Source organism: Bubalus kerabau, chromosome 1, assembly GCF_029407905.1.
Source record: "Bubalus kerabau isolate K-KA32 ecotype Philippines breed swamp buffalo chromosome 1, PCC_UOA_SB_1v2, whole genome shotgun sequence".
Taxonomy (NCBI): domain Eukaryota; kingdom Metazoa; phylum Chordata; class Mammalia; order Artiodactyla; family Bovidae; genus Bubalus; species Bubalus kerabau.
Window position 1 is genome coordinate 228,149,043 of NC_073624.1, and position 22,103 is coordinate 228,171,145.

General features: G+C 38.5%; 1 protein-coding gene across 15 annotated transcripts in view; it reads left to right on the forward strand.

Moving 5' to 3' along the window:
- Window positions 1-22,103, forward strand: part of SPINK5 (serine peptidase inhibitor Kazal type 5) — a 268,353-nt gene that overhangs the window by 155,255 nt on the left and 90,995 nt on the right. The window contains exon 1 of one of the 15 annotated variants that reach the window (XM_055557744.1): window positions 21,579-21,820. The exons of the other annotated variants lie outside the window; for them this stretch is intronic. The gene's annotated coding sequence lies outside the window, so the exon portion shown is untranslated. Of the gene's footprint in view, window positions 1-21,578; window positions 21,821-22,103 lie in introns of those variants that run through there. 15 annotated transcript variants of the gene reach the window in all.

Genomic DNA, 22,103 nt, shown 5'->3' on the forward strand with positions numbered 1-22,103 from the left:
GACAAAGGCATTTATTTGGCCCTAAGATGATATTAATTTTTTCCACCCCTGGAGAAGAGGCCTGGGGCTAAGCTGCTTGGGTTATGCAAGCACCTTCTGCTGAGCTCAGAAGCCTAGGCCAAGTGGGCAAGGAATCAAGAGTGAACTTCCATGGGAATTACAGTGCCCATTTCTCTCCTCTTGCCTCCCTTCCCAGAAAACCAACGTCAGAGGATGTTCCTCATTTCCACCCTAAGTAGGTTGCCATTTTCCCATTGCATCACAGGTCTAAGATGAGAGATTATTTTGACTCCCAAGAGTTGTTTTCAGAGCACACCAGTTAATTAGGTGACAAGACAACAGGGTGGAGTGATACTTTATTATTCTGGATGTCTCCACACCCACAATGGATTTGGCCTGGTGCCGCAGTCAGTCACCCTCACAGCAGTGGCATCTTACAATGCAACCTCGCCCAGATGACAACAAATTGTATTTTTTAAGGACTAACTTTAATTTAAAAATTGCATATAGTCATTCATCTAGAGGCAAAAAAAAAAAAAAAAAATTGTGTCAGAGCTTCCCTCTCTTCTTCTCCAAACCTCACATACTTGTTTGAGATTTTGAGATGTGACGAGCTAGACTTGTAGGTAAATATATAATACCTGATAAAGACAGGAGCTGAGGCACACAATACCAGTCTTCACCAAGAAGAGTGACTGGCTTCTTCTTAACACCTTATGGCTCAGAAATTCCTTCCTTTTATATTGTTTAATTATATCTTCATTCAGGTTCACTTTTGTATTTATTTTTTTAAAAACTTTTAATTTTATATTGGAATATAGTTTCAGGTGGACAGCAAAGGGACTCAGCCATATATATACATGTATTAGGGCTCCCTCTTGATAGTGTACATTCTATGGGTTTGGACAAATGTATAAAATGTATAATGCCTGTTTCCACCATTATAGGATTATACAGAGTATTTTCAGTATCTTAAATATCTTCTGTGAAGCAATATTATTATATTGGTTGATACATTTCATTAGTACAGTTTAATTGGTCTACCTTCTTTTTGTTCCCTTTTTTCATTTCCCAGTGTGCCTCACCTCATTAGTAATTTAGGAATTTAATCTCCCTCACTTTGGATAAAAGTGAGGACTGGAATTAAAAGGCTTCCTAATTCCATATCAAACACTATTTTGACTTTATTCATGAACTTGCAAATGAGCTAAAGGCGTAAGAGGCTGGTAACAGAAAGAAAAGGCATTCCCTCCAGTCTCATTCCCTGCTGGATAATAAGCCACTTCCTCTCTTTTCAACAGGTGAAGTATTTGAAAACTTATGGGCTTAGAGTGAGCTGTTTGATTTTCTAAACTATTTGAAAAGGTATTGCTTCTTGATGACTCAGAAGACCTGTCAGTCTGTCCAGCCATGTGCGGCTATTGTTCATTAAGAGCGACCCAGTTCCTTACAAAACTATACCAGCTGGAGTACAATAAGTTGTCCAAAGCAAGGGGTACCAAGAAGGAAATAACTCCCCTCACCTGGAGTCTATTAGTTCAGTTCAGTTCAGTCACTCAGTCATGTCCAACTCTTTGCACGCCAGGCCTCCCTGTCCATCACCAACTCCCGGAGTTCACTCAGACTCACGTCCATTGAGTCCGTGATACCATCCAGCCATCTCATCCTCTGTCGTCCCCTTCTCCTCCTGCCCCCAATCCCTCCCAGCATCAGAGTCTTTTCTAATGAGTCAACTCTTTGCATACGGTGGCCAAAGTATTGGAGTTTCAGCTTTAGCATCAGTCCTTCCAATGAACACCCAGGGCTGATCTCCTTTAGAATGGACTGGTTGGACCTCCTTGCTGTCCAAGGTACTCTCAAGAGTCTTCTCCAACATCACAGTTCAAAAGCATCAATTCTTCAGCACTCAGCTTTCTTCACAGTCCAACTCTCACATCCATACATGACCACTGGAAAAACCATAGTCTTGACTAGACGGACCTTTGTTGGCAAAGTAATATCTCTGCTTTTGAACATGCTATCTAGGTTGGTCATACCTTTCCTTCCAAGGAGTAAGCGTCTTTTAATTTCATGGCTGCGATCACCATCTGCAGTGATTTTGGAGCCCCCAAAAATAAAGCCTGACACTGTTTCTCCATCTATTTTCCATGAAGTGATGGGACCAGATGCCATCATCTTCGTTTTCTGAATGTTGAGCTTTAAGCCAGCTTTTTCACTCTCCTCTTTCACTTTCATCAAGAGGCTTTTTAATTCCTCTTCACTTTCTGCCATAAGGGTGGTGTCATCGGCATATCTGAGATTATTGATATTTCTCCTAGCAATCTTGATTCCAGCTTGTGCTTCTTCCAGCCCAGGGTTTCTCATGATGTACACTGCATAGAAGTTAAATAAGCAGGGTGACAATATACAGCCTTGACGTACACCTTTTCCTATTTGGAACCAGTCTGTTGTTCCATGTCCAGTTCTACCTGTTTCTTCCTGACCTGCATACAGGTTTCTCAAGAGGCAGGTCTGGTGGTCTGGTATTCCCATCTCTTTCAGAATTTTCCACAGTTTATTGTGATCCACACAGTCAAAGGCTTTGGCATAGTCAATAAAGCAAAAATAGATATTCTTCTGGAACTCTCTTGCTTTTTCGATGATCCATCAGATGTTGGCAATTTAATCTCTGGTTCCTCTATCTTTTCTAAAACCAGCTTGAACATCTGGAAGTTCATGGTTCATGTATTGCTGAAGCCTGGTTTGGAGAATTTTGAGCATTACTTTACTACTGTGTGAGATGAGTGCAATTGTGCAGTAGTTTGAGCATTCTTTGGCATTGCCTTTCTTTGGGATTGGAATGAAAACTGACCTTTTCCAGTCCTGTGGCCTCTGCTGAATTTTCCAAATTTGCTGGCATATTGAGTGCAACACTTTCACAGCATCATCTTTCAGGTTGAAATAGCTCAACTGGAATTTCATCACCTCCACTAACTTTGTTCATAGTGATGCTTTCTAAGGCCCACTTGACTTCACATTCCAGGATGTCTGGCTCTAGGTCAGTGATCACACCATCGTGATTATCTGGGTTGTGAAGCTCTTTTTTGTATAGTTCTCCTGTGGAGAAGGTAATGGCACCCCACTCCAGTACTCTTGCCTGGAAAATCCCATGGGCGGAAGAGCCTGGTAGGCTGCAGTCCATGGGGTCGCTAAGAGTCGGACACGACTGAACGACTTCACTTTCACTTTTCACTTTCATGCATTGGAGAAGGAAATGGCAACCCACTCCAGTGTTCTTGCCTGGAGAATCCCAGGGACGGGGGAGCCTGGTAGGCTGCTGTCTATGGGGTCACACAGAGCCGGACATGACTGAGGGGACTTAGCCGTTAGCCTGTGTATTCTTGCCACCTCTTCTTAATATCTTCTGCTTCTGTTAGGTCCCTACCATTTCTGTCCTTGATTGAGCCCGTCTTTACATGAAATGTTCCCTTGGTATCTCTAACTTTCTTGAAGAGATCTCTAATCTTTCCCATTCTGTTGTTTTCCTCTATTTCTTTGCATTGATCGCTGAGGAAGGCTTTCTTATCTCTCTTCGCTATTCTTTGGAACTCTGCATTCAGATGCTTATATCTTTCCTTTTTTCCTTTGCTTTTCACTTCTCTTCTTTTCACAGAAGCAGAGTCTATTAGGTGTGTACCTAAAATTAAGCACTGGTTTTTAGCACTTCCTACAAAATATTTCAACAGTTTAAAAGACCCAGAAGTGGATTTCCCAGTTGTGGTCTCTAATTCAATGTTGTCAGCAGCCTAATGAAACGACCTTTCTAACAACAGATAGCACTGGGCACTCTCCATACTCGAGGTACCATCTAAAGACTTTACATGAAATACCTCATGTAATCCTCATGGCAATCATGTAACACTTCTCAGGTTAGTGTTTAAGAAACTGAGACAGAGAGTTTAGGAAAAGTATCCCTGGTCACACAGCCAAAAAGTCAGTTTTTGAATTCAGATAGCATTGCTCCAGGAGAAGGCAATGGCACCCCACTCCAGTACTCTTGCCTGGAAAATCCCGTGTATGGAGGAGCCTGGTAGGCTGCAGTCCATGGGGTTGCTAAGAGTCCAACATGACTGAGCGACTTAACTTTCACTTTTCACTTTCATGCATTGGAGAACGAAATGGCAACCCACTCCAGTATTCTTGCCTGGAGAATCCTAGGGACCGGGGAGCCTGTGGGCTGCCGTCTATGCCGTCGCACAGAGTTGGACACGATTGAAGCAATTTAGCAGCAGCAGCATTGCTCCAAAGCCAACATTTCTAAGTTATATCTCCATTGACTCTCAAGTAGGCTTCAGCATGTATAACTTGAACTGCTACCAATAATAATAGCTGTTTTAACCTTTTCACAAATCATGTCAGTCTGCTCAACAATTCTATAAAGTGAATGATTCTCTTATCATGTTTGCTGAGATCAATATGCTAGCAAGTTACACATTTCCAAAAACTACTCGTCTTCTGTGGTACAGGTTAGAGAATTAATCTTCTCTGTCCAGACAGTATTGGGATCCACCTGCAGGAGATCGGCCAGGAATCCTGAAACACTTTGCTTTGGCATTAAGAAGCAGGAGTCTGGAAGGATGAAAACTGCGCCCTCTATCAAAATAAATTATGACATTTGCAGTTAGATCATACAACTTAGGAGATCAAGGTACTGTGGATGTGTGGTTTTAAATTTAAATAATTAGGAAAAATCATTCTGTTAGTCTTAGCAAATGGTGCTTTGTGACCCCATGAACTGTAACCCACCAGGCTCCTCTGTCCTTGGGATTCTCCAGGCAAGAATAATTGAGTGGGTTGCCATTTCTTTCTCCAGGGGACCTTCCTGATCCAGAGATTGAACCTGTATCCCTTTCATCCCCTGCATTGGCAGGCAGATTCTTTACCATTGAGCCACCTGGTAAACCCTTTAAATTTAAGTAATTAGGAAAAATCATTCTATTTGTCTTAACCCTCATATCTTCATCTGTAAACTAAACAAGAGAGCTGGATGACTTTGTGTCCTATCCTGCCCTAAAAATGCTTAACTAATTTTTAAAATTAGCATTTTTGTTCTTAAAGATAATACCCACTTGGTGCAAAAAACTTATCAGACAAGAAAAATGAAAGAGAAATATGAAAAATCATAGGTAATTCTCTCAGAGATAACAAATGTTAGGATTGTCATGTAAATCCATTTCTGTCTTCCTTGAGAGAGATATACATATATATATAAATTTTTTGAAATAGTATGATATTGAATGTCAATTTTTTTTGCTAAAGTTGAGTTTATTGAAGTGAAATTTATAAAGGCAAAATTCAAAGTTTTGGGTGTATATTTGCATAAGTTACGATTAACAGTCACTTGTGTAACACACTTTACCACAGAGTATTTTCATGTGCACCTTTGTGGTCAATTCTGTATCCTGTCCTTTGGTTCATGGCCCCTGGAAGCCACTGATCTGACTTCTGCCCTTGTAATTTTGTCACTTTAAAACTGTCATATGAGTGGAATTTTGTATCTGGTTTCTTTCACTTAGAATAATGTTCTTAATGTTCATCCATGGTGGAGTAGTTCATTTCTTTTTATTCTTGAATAAAAATCCACTGTAAGGATGTGCAATAGTTTTTTTTTAATCCATTCACCAACTGACGTACATTTGGATCATGTCTGTTTCTCAGTGATTATGAACAAAATTGCTATAAATATTCTTTTATAAGTTTTATATGAACATATATTTTAATTTTCTTTTGAATAAATACTTAAAAGTGAGATTTCTGAGTCCAGTGATAAGTATATGGTTAGCTTTATAGAAAAAAAGGATTTTGTAATCTACATGTTTTAAAACCTTTTTTTTTTTTGGAATTTTGCTAAGATAGTACCATATGAAGAAGTCCTGTATATTCTTTACCCAGTTTCCCCCATAATGAAATCTTACATAATTATAGTATAAAAGCAAAACTAGGAATTTTATTTTGATGAAATGTATCAGAGTGGTTCCATGTTATTTTATTGAATGCATAGTTGTGTCATCAATCAGGATATAGGATTTTCCATCACCACAAAGATTTCCCTCATGCTACTTCAGTAGAGTCCATCCATACCCTCCATTCCCTCTCCAACAGCCATCCTTCACCTCTGACAATCTGTTTTCCATGTCTGTAATTTTGAATGTTATATAAATTGACCTACATTATATGCATTTTGGAGATAGCCTTCCTTCACTTAGAATAATGCCCTTGAAATCCATGCAAGTGGTTACATGTATACATAATTGATTCCTTTTTATTGCTGAATAGGATTCCATGGCTCAGTGTACTAAAATTTGTTTAGATGCTCAGTTGCTTTAGTTGTATCCAACTTGTTGCAACCGCATGGACTATAGCCTGCCAGGCTCCTCTGTCCATGGGATTTCCCAGGTAAGAATACTGGAGTGGGTTGCCATTTCCTCCTCCAGGGGATCTTTTCAACTGACCCAGGAATGAAATTTGAGTCTCTTGCATTGGCAGACAAATTCTTTATCACTGAGCCACCAGGGAAGCCCAAAGTTTGTTTAACCATTCACCTATTGAGGGACATTGTAGTTGTTTCCAATTTGGAGATATTATAAATAAAGCTACTGCAGGTTTTTGTGTGGATGTAAGTTTTCATTTTTCTGGGATAATTGCCCAGGAGTGCAATTACTGGGTAGTATAATTAGTATATGTTTAGTTTTGTAAGCAGCTGCCAACTTACTTTCCAGAGCGGCTGCACCATTTACATTCCTACCAGAAACATATGAGAGATCTGGTTTCTCCAAACACTTGCCAGCATTCTGTGGTCACTATTGTTTATTTTAGTCATTCTGGCATCCCACTCTTCTAAAGTTACTTTCTGCTCTTTCCTTTCTCATATATCAACACAGTCAAAAGGAGTACTACATATTCTTTCATAGACACCCCACATTATTTTGCTCCTGGAATTTTGTGTGTGTCATTCTGCTGAAAAATCAGTTACATTACCATCCCCACATGTTCAAATATTCTTAATCCTCAAGGCCCACTGCTATCTTCCAGATAGAAATAATACATCTTTCCTGGACATTTCACTTGTACTTCTTTTATGACACGTTAATATTTTATGTTCTGTTGAATCATTTCTGAGGCAAGTATTGGCTTCCTTACCAGGGTGCTAGATTCCTTAATGCAGAAAATTTTTTTTTTAATATTTTTATTCTTCCAGAAACTATGATTTTCAAGCTTTCAATTAATAAAATTCAACATGATGCCTACAAATTGATATTGATCTAAATTTGTGGTTGGCATTAGTATCCTTATATATAAGGATCCAAGAGAAAAATGCTTAATTTCAAATCTCTATGTTGAACGCTTTCTTAATCCTATACCAACCCCATTGTTTCTAGTTATTTCTACATAGGTTTCTATATAGCATTCAAATTTTATAGTTTAAAATCCACTTATTCTACCCAGGCTCAAATAGTAGCAGCCCGTGCATGTGATCTCCTAAGTGTTAGTTGTGGTTTTTCTGCCATCTCTGGTGTAAAAGACAATCTCTCTAAGACAACCACCTGCTTTATTTCTGGACAGATTTCCTTGCTAGAGAGATTTCCCTTTCAGTGGAGTCATAACAGCCTCTAACTTTGGTCAGATTCTAGCTCTACTCTCTTGGGTTACATGGAGTAAATTTTTTTTTTTCCTACTTGATCATAAGGAATTTCAAGACTTTCCTAAGTATTCAAAATGCCAGTGGGTAACAATTCTGTCTTCAAGTGAGTTATAAACAGATACTATGAATTTATAAACATATGAATAGTTTTCATCTAATGAAACAATAAGAAATATTCTCTCATTTAATTTTTATAAGTCTAGGTCTCCTTTGTTAGGTACAAACATTAAGAGTAGTAAGAGAGTCGTCTTTGGTAAACTGATCTCTTTGTCATGTTGAAATGATTCTCCTTATCCCTGGTAATATTCTTTGCTCTGAAATCTACATTTTCTGATATTCATATAGCCAATCAAGCTTTCTTTTGATTAATGTTAATCATCTTTTTACTTTCAACCTATTTCTATCTTTATATTTTGGAGAAGGCAATGGCACCCCACTCCAGTACTCTTGCCTGGAAAATCCCATGGACGGAGGAGCCTGGTAGGCGGCAGTCCGTGGGGTCGCTAAAAGTCAGGCACGACTGAGCGACTTCACTTTCACTTTTCACTTTAATGCATTGGAGAAAGAAATGGCAACTCACTCCAGTGTTCTTGTCTGGAGAATCCCAGGGACGGGGGAGCCTGGTGGGCTGCCGTCTATGGGGTCGCACAGAGTCAGACACGACTGAAGCGACTTAGCAGCAGCAGCAGCATCTTTATATTTAAAGTGCATTTCTTGAAAGCAGCAAATAGCTGCATTTTCCTTTTTCATCTAATTTGACAATCTGTCTTTCAATTTACACACTTACATATAACACATATTTTATGTCTAATACACTTTTTGTTGTTCAGTCACTAAGTCGTCTCTTACTCTTTGTAACTCCATGGTCTGCAAAACACCAGGCCTTCTTGTCCTTCACTATCTCCCGGAGTTTGTTCAAATTCATGTCTATTGAGTTGGTGATGCTATCTAACCATCTCATCCTCTGCCACCCTCTTCTCCTCCTGCCGTAATCCATCCCAGCATCTGGGTCTCTTCCAATGAGTCGGCTCTTTGCATCAGATGGCCATAGTATTGGAGCTTTAGCAACAGTCCTTCCCATGAATATTCAGAGTTGCTTTCCTTTAGGATTGACTGGTTTGATCTTCCTTGAAATTTTATATAAAACATATTTACATTTAATATATATTTTTAATAAAATACATAGATTTAAATATAGATTATTGAGTCTGCCATCTTTATGTTTCCTATTGGTCCCATCTGTTTTCTTACTACCTTTATCCTTTTTTCTGCTTTTGGATAAATCAAGTATTTTATGATTTCATTGCATCTCCTTTGTTAATTTATTATCATGTATAGATTTTTAGTTTTTTATTATTAAAGCAGTTGTTTTTAAAAGAGTTGTAAATAATAAGAAAAATTCTTATATATTTCCCCATGTAGTTACTCTTTCTAATGATACTCTTTCCTTTGTGTAGATCCATATTTTCATGTGATATGTATTTTTCTCTTGCCTGAAAATCTACCTTTAACATTTCTTTTAGTAAAGGTATGCAGTAAGGGATGAATTCTTTCAACTTTTATATATGTGAAAAAGTCTTTATTTCACCATCATTTTTTTTTTTCACCATCATTTTTAAAAGATGTTTTTATTGGGCACAGAGTCCTAGATTGACACTATTTTCTTTCATGCTTTAAAGATCTTTAAAGATGTTGCTTCACTGTGTTTTTACTTGTGCTGTTTCCAAAGAGAAAAACTGTCATTCTCCTAGTCTTTATTATTCTATATATAACAGCCTTTCTATACCCACCCTCTGGCCCTGTAGTTGCTATAAGGACTTCCTCACTGTTTTTGAGCAACTTGCTAATGATATGCCTTGGTATGGGTTCTTTCTATTTCTTATATTTAGAGTTCATTAAGATTCTTGACCTGTTGGTTTATAGTATGGAAAATTTGGGGCCATTATTACTTCAAATATTTTTTCTGCTTTCCCAGGCCAACTTTTGAGAACTCTAGTTAAATTGATATCAGTCTTCTTTTATTAGTTGTCCCACAGACCACTGATGTTCTTATCTTTTTCCTCTGTGTTTTATTTTGCATCATTTGTATCATATGTCTTTTATAATTAATCTTTTTATGATGACATCCAATTTACCATTAATCATATGTAGTATATTTTAAATTTTGTACTCCAAGGTCCAATTTTTATTTTTTGTAATTTGTATCTTCCATGTCTCTTCCTTATATTTTCAACATATGGAGCATGGTTATAACTGTTTTGTTGCCCTTGTCTGATAATTACAACATCTGTGACAGTTTTGAGTTAGTTTTAATTGATTGATTTTTCTCCTCACTATTTTCTTCTTTAGCATGCTTGGTAATTTTTATTGAATACCAGACATTGTTTTATATTATTGAGTAGAGAATGATTTTTTATTTCTGTAAATAATTTTTAATTTTGTTCTCAGATACAGTTCTGTTCATCGAAAACTGTGAATTCTTTTGGGTCTTGCTGTTACCATTTGTTAGGTAAGAGGGGAGAAATATTCACACTAGAGCTAATTATCATTTAGTACTGTGACACAGCCCTTATGAGTACTCTGTCCAGTAGGGTTGAGTTGCCTTATGAATTTTGAGATTTTTCCAGTGTGATTGATAGGAACAGGTACTAGTCCTGATCCTGTATAAACATAGGGTACTGTTCTCTTTAATCATTTCAGATGGACCTTTCTTTGATCTTGACTAGTTACTCATATGTGTTTGGTGATCAGAATTCTGCGGAATCCTTAGGGTTATTCATATTTTTAGGGTTTCCACTCATCAGCTCTCTCATCTCCAATATTCTGTTTTGATAAATTTCAACTGACTTCACCTTCCTGGAGTCTCAGCTGTCTCCTTAACACAGGGTCTGCATGGCTGTACCTGAGTTTCTCCTCCATTCTCTGTGACCTGTAAATTTTCTAAGGACAGTAAACTGGGGCAATTTTAAGGTTCATCTTGTTTGTTTACTATCTGTTTATCATGGGTCTCTTGTCTCCATTTCAAGAGACTGCTGTTCAGTATCTTGAAAACCATTGTTTCATCTATTTTATGTGTTTGTTTTTATTTGTTTACTTACTACAGAAGTGTAGTAAGTTCTGCTGTACTGCAGAAGTGTATCTCCGGTTCCTATTACTTTGCTGGAATCATGAGTCCAGCCAATTCTTTGGATTGAATTTTCCTTCTTAACATGAATTCCATTTCCTGTTTCTTGGTCTGTCTGTGGTAATTGTGGATTGTATGCTAGTCATTTTCTGTTTACTTTGTTAGGTGATGCATATTTTTCTTTCCTCTAAATGTCCTTGAAGTTGGTTCTGGAACATAGTAAAATTACTTGAAAATACTTAGATAATTTCTAGCCTTGCTTTTAAGCTTTGTTAGGTAGAAGCAGAGCAGCCTTTTGTGGATTATTTTGTCCCCCTACTAGAGAAATATCTTCTCAGATTTCTATCCGAATGACATATTTTTCCCCCATTTTATTGGTGGGAACACAAGCCATCTCCTCTCCTGTTTAAACTCGAATATTATTCCCTCTGCTTCTTAGGGTGATTTTTTTCCCCCAGCCTTGAGTAGTTTTCTCATGTAGAATTATTTATTATCACTCATTTGAAGACTCTAGGTGGATAATTTGCTACAAATCTCTCCTTGAAGTTCTCTCCTCTTGGTACCATGCCACGTAAATTTTAGTTCTCTTGGTCTCCCCAACTTTCAGCTTTCTATCCTCATCTCAGGGAGATTGCTGTGCTCTATCTGTGTTTTCTCTATGCAAAAGCCTAGAAACTATAGACAGTAAACTGTGGCAATGTAGCTCTAACTGGGGTTTTATTCTCACTCCCAGGGATCATGACCTGCATTATCTAATATCCAGTATCAGAAAACTATTGTTTAATGTAGTTTTTATCCTAATTAAAAAAAAAAATTATTTCAGTGGGAGGAAACCTCCTTTCCTTGTTCCTGTATCTTGGCCAGAAACAGGAATCTTATAATTAAAACAAAATAAAAGACAAAACCCCTGGTGTATCCTTTAGCATGAGCTTCCCAGGTGGTGCTAGTGGTAAAGAACCTGCATGCCAATGCAGGAGACGTAAGCGACACGGGTTCGATCTGTGGGTTGGGAAGATTCCCTGGAAGAGGAAATGGCAACCCACTCCAGTATTCTTGCCTGGAGAATCCCATGAACAAAAGAGCTTGGTGAGCTACTGTCCATAGGGTCCCAAAGAGTCGGATATGACTGAGTGACTTAGTACGCATCTCTTAGCATACATATTAATTTTTTGTTTCTCTTTTCAGAGAATAAAATAGGTATTTAGTTTTCTTATTTGCCTTCTCATCATTCCCTTTCTAATGAAATTATGAAAGCTGTACCTTCAAACATCTTTCACAGTGTTAGAAAAGCCTAAGGGCATAGGGAAAAGGCAATGGAATCTTGATTGAACAGACTTCTGTTGAACTCCAGCTTTCACCACTTACTGTTTGCATCTTTGAGAAAGTTACTATATCTCTAAGTTTTGCTAAAATGAGAATGTTAACAATAATATAGGTCCAGCCTGCTCAAAAGTTGATCTTGAGGCCCAAATGAGAATACGTATTAAAAGTTTTAATTTGTGGGACTTCTCTGGTGGTCCAGTGGTTTAGAACTTCACCTTTCAATGTAGAGGGTGCAGGTTCAATCCCTGGTCAGGGAGCTAAGATCCCACATGCCAAGTGGCAAAAAAAAACCCCCAGAAACATAAAACAGAAACAATGTTGTAACAATGAAGACCTTCAAAATGGTCCGCATCAAAAAAATCTTTAACAATTGTAATTTGGAAAGCATTTGACATGTTAATATTTGCCCTTCATCACCAAGATTGGTTCAAATTGAATTATTTCTCTCTTTCAGTGTACTTGGTGTCCTTCTCTTTATTTTCTTTCTGAATACCTGCCTCTCTTTTGTACTCTTTTCATGTTTTCTTCATTCTTATCCTAATCTCACTGAATTGGTGTTTAGACCTCATGGGAGAGTATAAAAAATATATGTATCAGAATGTATATATATACACATACATGTGTGTATATATATGGATATTAGGAGACTTGAATTCCTGACAGTGATTCCATTTATGGCTAACAGACATGAAGGAAATCATTCAACTGGGCTTATTTTCAGTTTTACTGACTATGAGTGGAAACAAGACATTATCTGCTTATCTGAAAGAGTTAATGTGAGGATCAGGTATATAAAATATAGACAGTATATACATATTTCTATATATACATGTTATGTACAAATTGGTATTGTACTATTGTTGTTGTTATTTATTTTCTGAGTCATGTCCAACTCTTTGTGAGCCTGTGGGCTGTAACATGCCAGGCTCCTCTGTCCATGGGATTTCCCAGGCAAGAATACCGAGAGTGGGTTGCCATTTCTTCCTCCATGGGAACTTGCTGATGCAGGCATTGAACCTACATTTCCTACTTGGCAGGTGGGTTCTTTACCACTGAGTCACCTGGCAACATCCTTATTGTACTGTGTTATTCTATAAATATTATTATTATATTATAAAATAAATCTTATACAATATTGCTCTGTAAGTACAATAATGTAAATGCCTTTATTAATGCTAGTAAGTGCATAGAGTTCTCAAATAATTTCCTATACCCTTTTATAATACTTCTCAGAAGCATAAGTAGTATTTTCTGTCTAGAAGTGAAAGAAAAATAATCTTATCTTACACTGTAGGCTAATCCAAGGCTGTGTATGTAGATAAATGTTCACTACATACAACTTCTTGCTCAGAAATATTAAAATTACTTTCTGGAAAATACTTTCTTAAATAGAGGTGTTTTATAGTAAGGACTTGGTGATGCAATGCCTTAACATCATGCAGGAGGTGTCACTCAAAAGAAACAAAACCCCACTAAATGCAAAGTGATTTCTACATTCACTTTTAGACTCAACTCCTGCCCCCAAAATACTGTTAGTTAGCTAACACTTTTAGTGTTTGTTAGTGATATAGTGGAAGCTAAAAATTCAGATAAAAGAATTTACTAAAGCAAAATGTTGGTTTTCTTCATTATTTAAGGAGTGATTCATTATTTAAAACAAAAAAATATTGGAGTATACTTGATTTACAATGTTATGTTAATTTTAGGTGTACAGCAAAGTGAATCATTTATACATATACATATAACCACTTGTTTTTAAGATTCTTTTTCCAGATAGGCCATAACAGAGTATTGATTAGAGTTCTCTATTCTATACAGTTGGTCCTTATGAGTTATCTATTTTATATGTAGTAGTGTGTTTAGGTCGATCTCATTCTCCCAATTTATACCTCCTTGCCCCTTACTCTCTAATAACCATAAGTTTATTTTTTTACAAGGAATGATCCATTTTGATTTACTGAATTTTTCATATGGATGAAGTCTATATACCTTTTTAACTCCAGCTTATTTTTTAGAATTGAGATTATCATCAGGGAATGCCCTTCTAGGGGTCAGATATCTTATTTTATGCTAGTTTGACTCAATGGACACCCTTTTTTTTTTAATTTTATTTTATTTTTAAACTTTACATAACTGTATTAGTTTTACCAAATATCAAAATGAATCCGCCACAGGTATACATGTGTTCCCCATTCTGAACCCTCCTCCCTCCTCCCTCCCCATTCCATCCCTCTGGGCCGTCCCAGTGCACCAGCCCCAAGCATCCAGTATCGTGCATCGAACCTGGACTGGCAACTCGTTTCATACATGATATTTTACATGTTTCAATGCCATTCTCCCAAATCTTCCCGCCCTCTCCCTCTCCAACAGAGTCCATAAGACTGTTCTATACATCAGTGTCTCTTTTGCTGTCTCGTACACAGGGTTATTGTTACCATCTTTCTAAATTCCATATATATGTGTTAGTATACTGTATTGGTGTTTTTCTTTCTGGCTTACTTCACTCTGTATAATAGGCTCCAGTTTCATCCACCTCATTAGAACTGATTCAAATGTATTCTTTTTAATGGCTGAATAATACTCCATTGTGTATATGTACCCCAGCTTTCTTATCCATTCATCTGCTGATGGACATCTAGGTTGCTTCCATGCCCTGGCTATTATAAACAGTGCTGCGATGAACATTGGGGTACACGTGTCTCTTTCCCTTCTGGTTTCCTTAGTGTGTATGCCCAGCAGTGGGATTGCTGGATCATAAGGCAGGTCTATTTCCAGTTTTTTAAGGAATTGCCACACTGTTCTCCATAGTGGCTGTACTAGTTTGCATTCCCACCAACAGTGTAAGAGGGTTCCCTTTTCTCCACACCCTCTCCAGCATTTATTACTTGTAGACTTTTGGATTGCAGCCATTCTGACTGGTGTGAAATGGTACCTCATAGTGGTTTTGATTTGCATTTCTCTGATAATGAGTGATGTTGAGCATCTTTTCATGTGTTTGTTGGCCATCTGTATGTCTTCTTTGGAGAAATGTCTATTTAGTTCTTTGGCCCATTTTTTGATTGGGTCATTTATTTTTCTGGAGTTGAGCTGTAGGAGTTGCTTGTATATTCTCGAGATTAGTTGCTTGTCATTTGCTTCATTTGCTATTATCTTCTCCCATTCTAAAGGCTGTCTTTTCACCTTGCTAATAGTTTCCTTTGATGTGCAGAAGCTTTTAAGGTTAATTAGGTCCCATTTGTTTATTTTTGCTTTTATTTCCAATATTCTGGGAGGTGGGTCATAGAGGATCCTGCTGTGATGTATGTCAGAGAGTGTTTTGCCTATGTTCTCCTCTAAGAGTTTTATAGTTTCTGGTCTTACGTTGAGATCTTTAATCCATTTTGAGTTTATTTTTGTGTATGGTGTTAGAAAGTGTTCTAGTTTCATTCTTTTACAAGTGGTTGACCAGTTTTCCCAGCACCACTTGTTAAAGAGATTGTCTTTAATCCATTGTATATTCTTGCCTCCTTTGTCAAAGATAAGGTGTCCATATGTGCGTGGATTTATCTCTGGGCTTTCTATTTTGTTCCATTGATCTATATTTCTGTCTTTGTGCCAGTACCATACTGTCTTGATAACTGTGGCTTTGTAGTAGAGCCTGAAGTCAGGTAGGTTGATTCCTCCAGTTCCATTCTTCTTTCTCAAGATCGCTTTGGCTATTCGAGGTTTTTTGTATTTCCATACAAATTGTGAAATTATTTGTTCTAGCTCTGTGAAGAATGCTGTTGGTATCAATGGACACCCTTTTAAGAAGATTTTCACAGATTCAGGTGAACAATGATTTGTATGATTATTTTCTACTTTTTCAATTAGACTATATTTTCTTAGAGATTAGAGACCGTATCTTTTATTCACAAGTATAACACTGGGCTCTCAAATGATATCAAATAAATGTAGGCATTTATTTTTAAAGAGATGGGAATACTAGACCCCCTGACCTGCGTCTTGAGAAACCTATATGCAGGTCAGGAAGCAACAGTTAGAACTGGACATGAAATAACAGACTGGTTCTAAATAGGAAAAGCAGTACATCAAGGCTGCATATTGTCACCCTGCTTATTTAACTTATACGCAGAGTACATCATGAGAAAGCTGGGCTGGAAGAAGCACAAGCTGGAATCAAGATTGCCGGGAGAAATATCAATAACCTCAGATATGCAGATGACATCACCCTTATGGCAGAAAGTGAAGAGGAACTAAAAAGCCTCTTGATGAAAGTGAAAGAAGATAGTGAAAAAGTTGGCTTAAAATAAAGCTCAACATTCAGAAAACTAAGATCATGGCATCTGGTCTCATCACTTCATGGGAAATAGATGGGGAAACAGTGGAAACAGTGGCAGACTATTTTTGGGGGCTCCAAAATCACTGCAGATGGTGATTGCAGCCATGAAATTAGAAGACACTTACTCCTTGGAAGGAAAGTTATGACCAACCTAGATAGTATATTCAAAAGCAGAGACATTACTTTGCCAACAAAGGTCCATCTAGTCAAGGCTATGGTTTTTCCAGTGGTCATGTATGGATGTGAGAGTTGGACTGTGAAGAAAGCTGAGCGCCGAAGAATTGATGCTTTTGAACTGTGGTGTTGGAGAAGACTCTTGAGAGTCCCTTGGACTGCAAGGAGATCCAACCATTCCACTCTAAAGGAGATCAGTCCTAGGTGTTCTTTGGGAGGACTGATGCTAAAGCTGAAACTCCAATACTTTGTCCACCTCATGCGAAGAGTTGACTCACTGGAAAAGGCCCTGATGCTGGGAGGGATTGGAGGCAGGAGGAGAAGGGGACAACAGAGGATGAGATGGCTGGATGGCATCACTGACTCGATGGACATGAGTTTGAGTGAACTCTGGGAGTTGGTGATGGACAGGGAGGCCTGGTGTGCTGCAATTCATGGGGTCACAAAGAGTCAGACATGACTGAGTGACTAAACTGAACTGAGTGGATATGTGTTATATTCATGTGGGCAATATTATGGAATCCATTGGAATACCATAACACCTAACTTTGGACTTACATTTAAAACTTTTTAAAACCACAGTTTGGTAATTTAGTCCCATACTTGACAATTCTCTAATTTATTAATCCTTTTTTCTGTCTAATGAATCAGAATTGTGATATGACACAATGGTTGGTGCTATTTAACTTGCTGCTTTTAGAACAAAATTTTAAGTCTTAAAACCTAGACATGAGCTCCATCTTGACCACGTACAAACCATGTGGCCTGGGGTAAGTCCCTGTGCACAGGCATCCATCGAGTCTGTGTCCAAATTTCTTCTTATAAGGGCACCAATCAGTTGGGTTAGGGCTCAACCCTAATGGCCTCATTTTTAACATGATCATCTTATGAAAGGATTTTTTTCTTAAGTACAGTCATGTTCTGAGATACTAGGGGTTGATTAAGACTTAAAACATATGAATTCTGGAGGGACACGGTTCAGTCTATTGCAAGGAGTGTCTGAGATAAGTTAGTTATAGGTGTAGATACTATGGTCACTACAATGTGTGGTAGTTTGGAGTTTGGGCTCTGGATTTAACTGCCTCTATTTGTACTGACTGTTAGCATTTTCAACAACCACTGCTTACAGGCTATATGACTTTGGAAAAGTAATAGAGTCTCACCAAACCTCACATCACCAGATGGTCGACACCAAAATCAGATTGATTATATTCTTTGCAGCCAAAGATGGAGAAGTTCTATACAGTCAGCAAAAACAAGACCGGGAGCTGACTGTGGCTCAGATCATGAACTCCTTATTGCCAAATTAAAAATTAAATTGAAGAAAGTGGAGAAAAGAACTAGACCATTCAGGTATGACCTAAATCAAATCCTTTATGACTATACAGTGGAAGAGAGAAATAGATTTAAGGGACTAGACCTGATAGACAGAGTGCCTGATGAACTATAGATGGAGGTTCATGACCTTGTATAGGAGACAGGGAGCAAGATCATTCCCCCCGAAAAAGAAATGCCAAAAAGTAAAATGGCTGTCTGAGGAGGCCTTACAAATAGCTGTGAAAAGAAGGGAAGTGAAAAGCAAAGGAAAAAAGGAAAGATATACCCATTTGAATGCAGAGTTCCAAAGAATAGAAAGGAGAGATAAGAAAGGTGTCCTCAGCAATCAGTGCAAAGAAATAGAAGAAAACAATAGAATGGGAAAGATTAGAGATCTCTTCAAGAAAATTGGAGATACCAAGGCAACATTTCATGCAAAGATGGGCTCAATAAAGGACAGAAATGGTAGGGACCTAACAGAAGTAGAAGATATTAAGAAGAGGTGGCAAGAATACACAGAACTGTACAAAAAAAGATCTTCATGACCCAGATAATCACGATGGTGTGATTACTCACCTAGAGCCATTCACATCCTGGGATGTGAAGTTAGATGGGCCTTAGAAAGCATCACTATGAACAAAGCTAGTGCAGGTGATGGAATTCCAGTTGAGTTATTTCAAATCCTGAAAGATGATGCTGTGAAAGTCCTGCAGTCAATATGCCAGCATTTTTTGGAAAATTCAGCAGTGGCCACAGGCCTGGAAAAGGTCAGTTTTCATCCCAATCCCAAAGAATGGCGATGACAGAGAATGCTCAAACTACCACACAATTGCACTCATCTCACATGCTAGTATACTTTACTATGCTTGAAATTCTCCAAGCCAGGCTTCAGCAATACATGAACCACGAACCTCCAGATGTTCAAGCTGGTTTTAGAAAAGGCAGAGGAACCAGAGATTAAATTGCCAACATCTGACGGATCATCGAAAAAGCAAGAGAGTTACAGAAAAACATCTATTTCTGCTTTATTGACGATGCCAAAGCCTTTGACTGTGTGGATCACAATAAACTGTGGAAAATTCTGAAAGAGATGGGAATACCAGACCACCTGACCTGCCTCTTGAGAAACCTGTATGCAGATTAGGAAGCAACAGTTAGAACTGGACGTGGAACAGCAGACTGGTTCCAAATAGGAAAAGGAGTATGTCAAGCCAGTATATTATCACCCTGCTTATTTAACTTGGACTTCCCTGGTGGCTCAGATGGTAAAGCATCTGCCTACAATGTGGGAGACCCAGGTTCAATTCCTGGGTTGGGAAGATCTCCTGGAGAAGGAAATGGCAACCCACTCCAGTATTCTTGCCTGGAAAATCCCATGGATGGAAGAGCCTGGTAGGCTACAGTCCATGGGGTTACAAAGAGTTGAACACGACTGAGTGACTTCACTTTCACTTTTATTTAACTTATATGCAGAGTACATCATGAGAAATGCTGGGCTGGAGGAAGCACAAGCTGGAATCAAGATTGCTGGGAGAAATATCAATAACCTCAGATATGCAGATGACACCACCCTTATGGCAGAAAGTGAAGAAGAACTAAAGAACCTCTTGATGAAAGTGAAAGAGGAGAGTGAAAAAGTTGGCTTAAAGCTCAACATTCATAAAACTAAGATCATGGCATCCGGTCCCATCACTTCATGGCAGATAGATGGGGAAACAGTGGAAACTGTCTGACTTTATTTTTTGGGTCTCCAAAATCACTGTAGATGGTGATTGCAGCCATGAAATTAAAAGACGCTTACTCCTTGGAAGGAAAGTTATGACCAACCTAGATAGCATATTGAAAAGCAGAGACATTACTTTGTCAACCAAGGTCCGTCTAGTCAAGGCTATGGTTTTTCTAGTGGTCAAGCATGGATGACCATGAGTTGGACTATAACAAGAGCTGAGCACCAAAGAATTGATGCTTTTGAACTGTGGTGTTGGAGAAGACTCTTGAGAATCCCCTGGACTGCAAGGAGATTCAACCAGTCCATCATCCTAAAGGAGATCAGTCCTGGGTGTTCACTGGAAGGACTGATGCTGAAGCTGAAACCCCAATTTTTGGGCCACCTGATGCAAAGATCTGACTCATTGGAAAAGACCCTGATGCTGGGGAAGATTGAGGGCAGGGGTCGACAGAGGATGAGATGGTTGGTTGGCATCACCGACTCAATGGACATGGGTTTGGCTGGACTCCAGGAGTTGGTGATGGCCAGGGAGGCCTGGCATGCTGCAGTTCATGGGGCTGCAAAGAGTTGGACACAACTGAGTGGCTGAACTGAACTGAAACCTCTATTTTTCATCCTGTAAAAACAGAACAAAATGGTATTTACTCTTTATTGTTGTTCCTGTCACTTAGTAAGTACACCTTAATGATGTACTTTATGTATGTACTTTATGTAATGATGTACATTATAGTACATAAAATGATGTACCATAAATGATAGCAAATTTTGTTTCTTTGCAAACAATTGAATAAAGAAAGCTGAGCGCTGAAGAATTGATGCTTTTGAACTGTGGTGTTGGAGAAGACTCTTGAGAGTCCCTTGGACTGCAAGGAGATCTAACCAGTCCATCCTAAAGGAGATCAGTCCTGGGTGTTCATTGGAAGGACTGATGCTGAAGCTGAAACTCTAATACTTTGGCCACCTCATGAGAAGAGTTGACTCATTGGAAAAGGCCCTGATGCTGGGAGGGATTAGGGACTGGAGGAGAAGGGGACGACAGAGGATGAGATGGCTGGATGGCATCACCGACTCGACGGACATGAGTTTGGGTGAACTCTGGGAGTTGGTGATGGATGGGGAGGCCTGGCGTGCTGTGATTCATGGGGTTACAAAGAGTTGGACATGACTGAGTGACTGAACTGAACTGAAATATATTTTCCTAATTTTACTTACAAATCTGACAATTTTCTTATTGTAAGTATGCACATAAAATATTTCAGTATAAAATACGCATTACTCTTTTACCTAAATTCAGTATACTAGCTACTTCAGAATTAAGTCATTGTAATTTTCCCCCAAAGGACTTTGGCTTCAGAAACCTGTTTTCTGCAGTCAGAATAAATCCTAGGAGACTTCAGAACATACAGAATTCCCAGGTAATGGATAGTATAGAGTCATGGAACAAGGGTCTCTGTAGTATCAACTTCAGGAGAAGCTGAGTATTGTATTTAAGAACCAAATATTACCCCAACACATGAAGCTTAATACGGTCAAACATTAGTGATTGAATCATTCTGTTTTCTTAATCCTAATCTAACAAAAGCAACAATTATATCTATAAATAGTAAGGTCTGTATGCTTAGTGATCAAACAGCACCCATCTCATCTTGTTCTTAGATAAAATGATATGCTTATCTCTATAGTCTCTTAGCCTTTCTAGACAGACAAAAAGAAATTCTCATAGAAGGAGTAAGGTACAAAGAGGTGATTAAATATGTAATCCCACTAAGGGATTTTAGGCTTCCCTAGAGACTCAGATAGTAAAGCGTCTGCCTGCAATGTGGGAGACCCAGGTTAAATCCTGGGTTAGTAAGAACCCCTGGAGAAGGAAATGGCAACCCACTCTGGAACCCTTGCCTGGAAAATCCCATGGACAGAGGAGCCTGGTAGACTACAGTCCATGGGGCCTCAAGGAGTAGGACATGACTGAGTGATTTCATTATTCATTATAAGATATTGTAAGTAGAAAAAAATATGGGAGACCCCTATAAGTTAATGGATAACTCAAGAAAACAGATTTACTTAGCAATAAACCATGCAAGAAGCACGAGACAGACCCCAAAACAATAAAACAGTGGTGACATGAGATCCCCATCCTGCCCAGTGAGCTCGGTAAGTTAATGATCTCCAGGACATGCTCTCTGCACACATAAAAAACAATAATTTGTGCACCTAGCTTGACCATGTAGGGACAAGAAAACTCCCTTGCTCAACCTGGAGGAGGAGCTGATGATGGAAGCCTGACATCTACTTAAGAAAGACAAAGAAGGTCTTCTCTCTCTCCCCGCTTTTCCTTTGATTGTAAAACTGTAGCTCCATAAGTTCTCAGAGCATGGCATTTCTCACTTGTCCACTTGTAAACTTCAGAAGAATCCTATTCTAAAAAAATCACTTC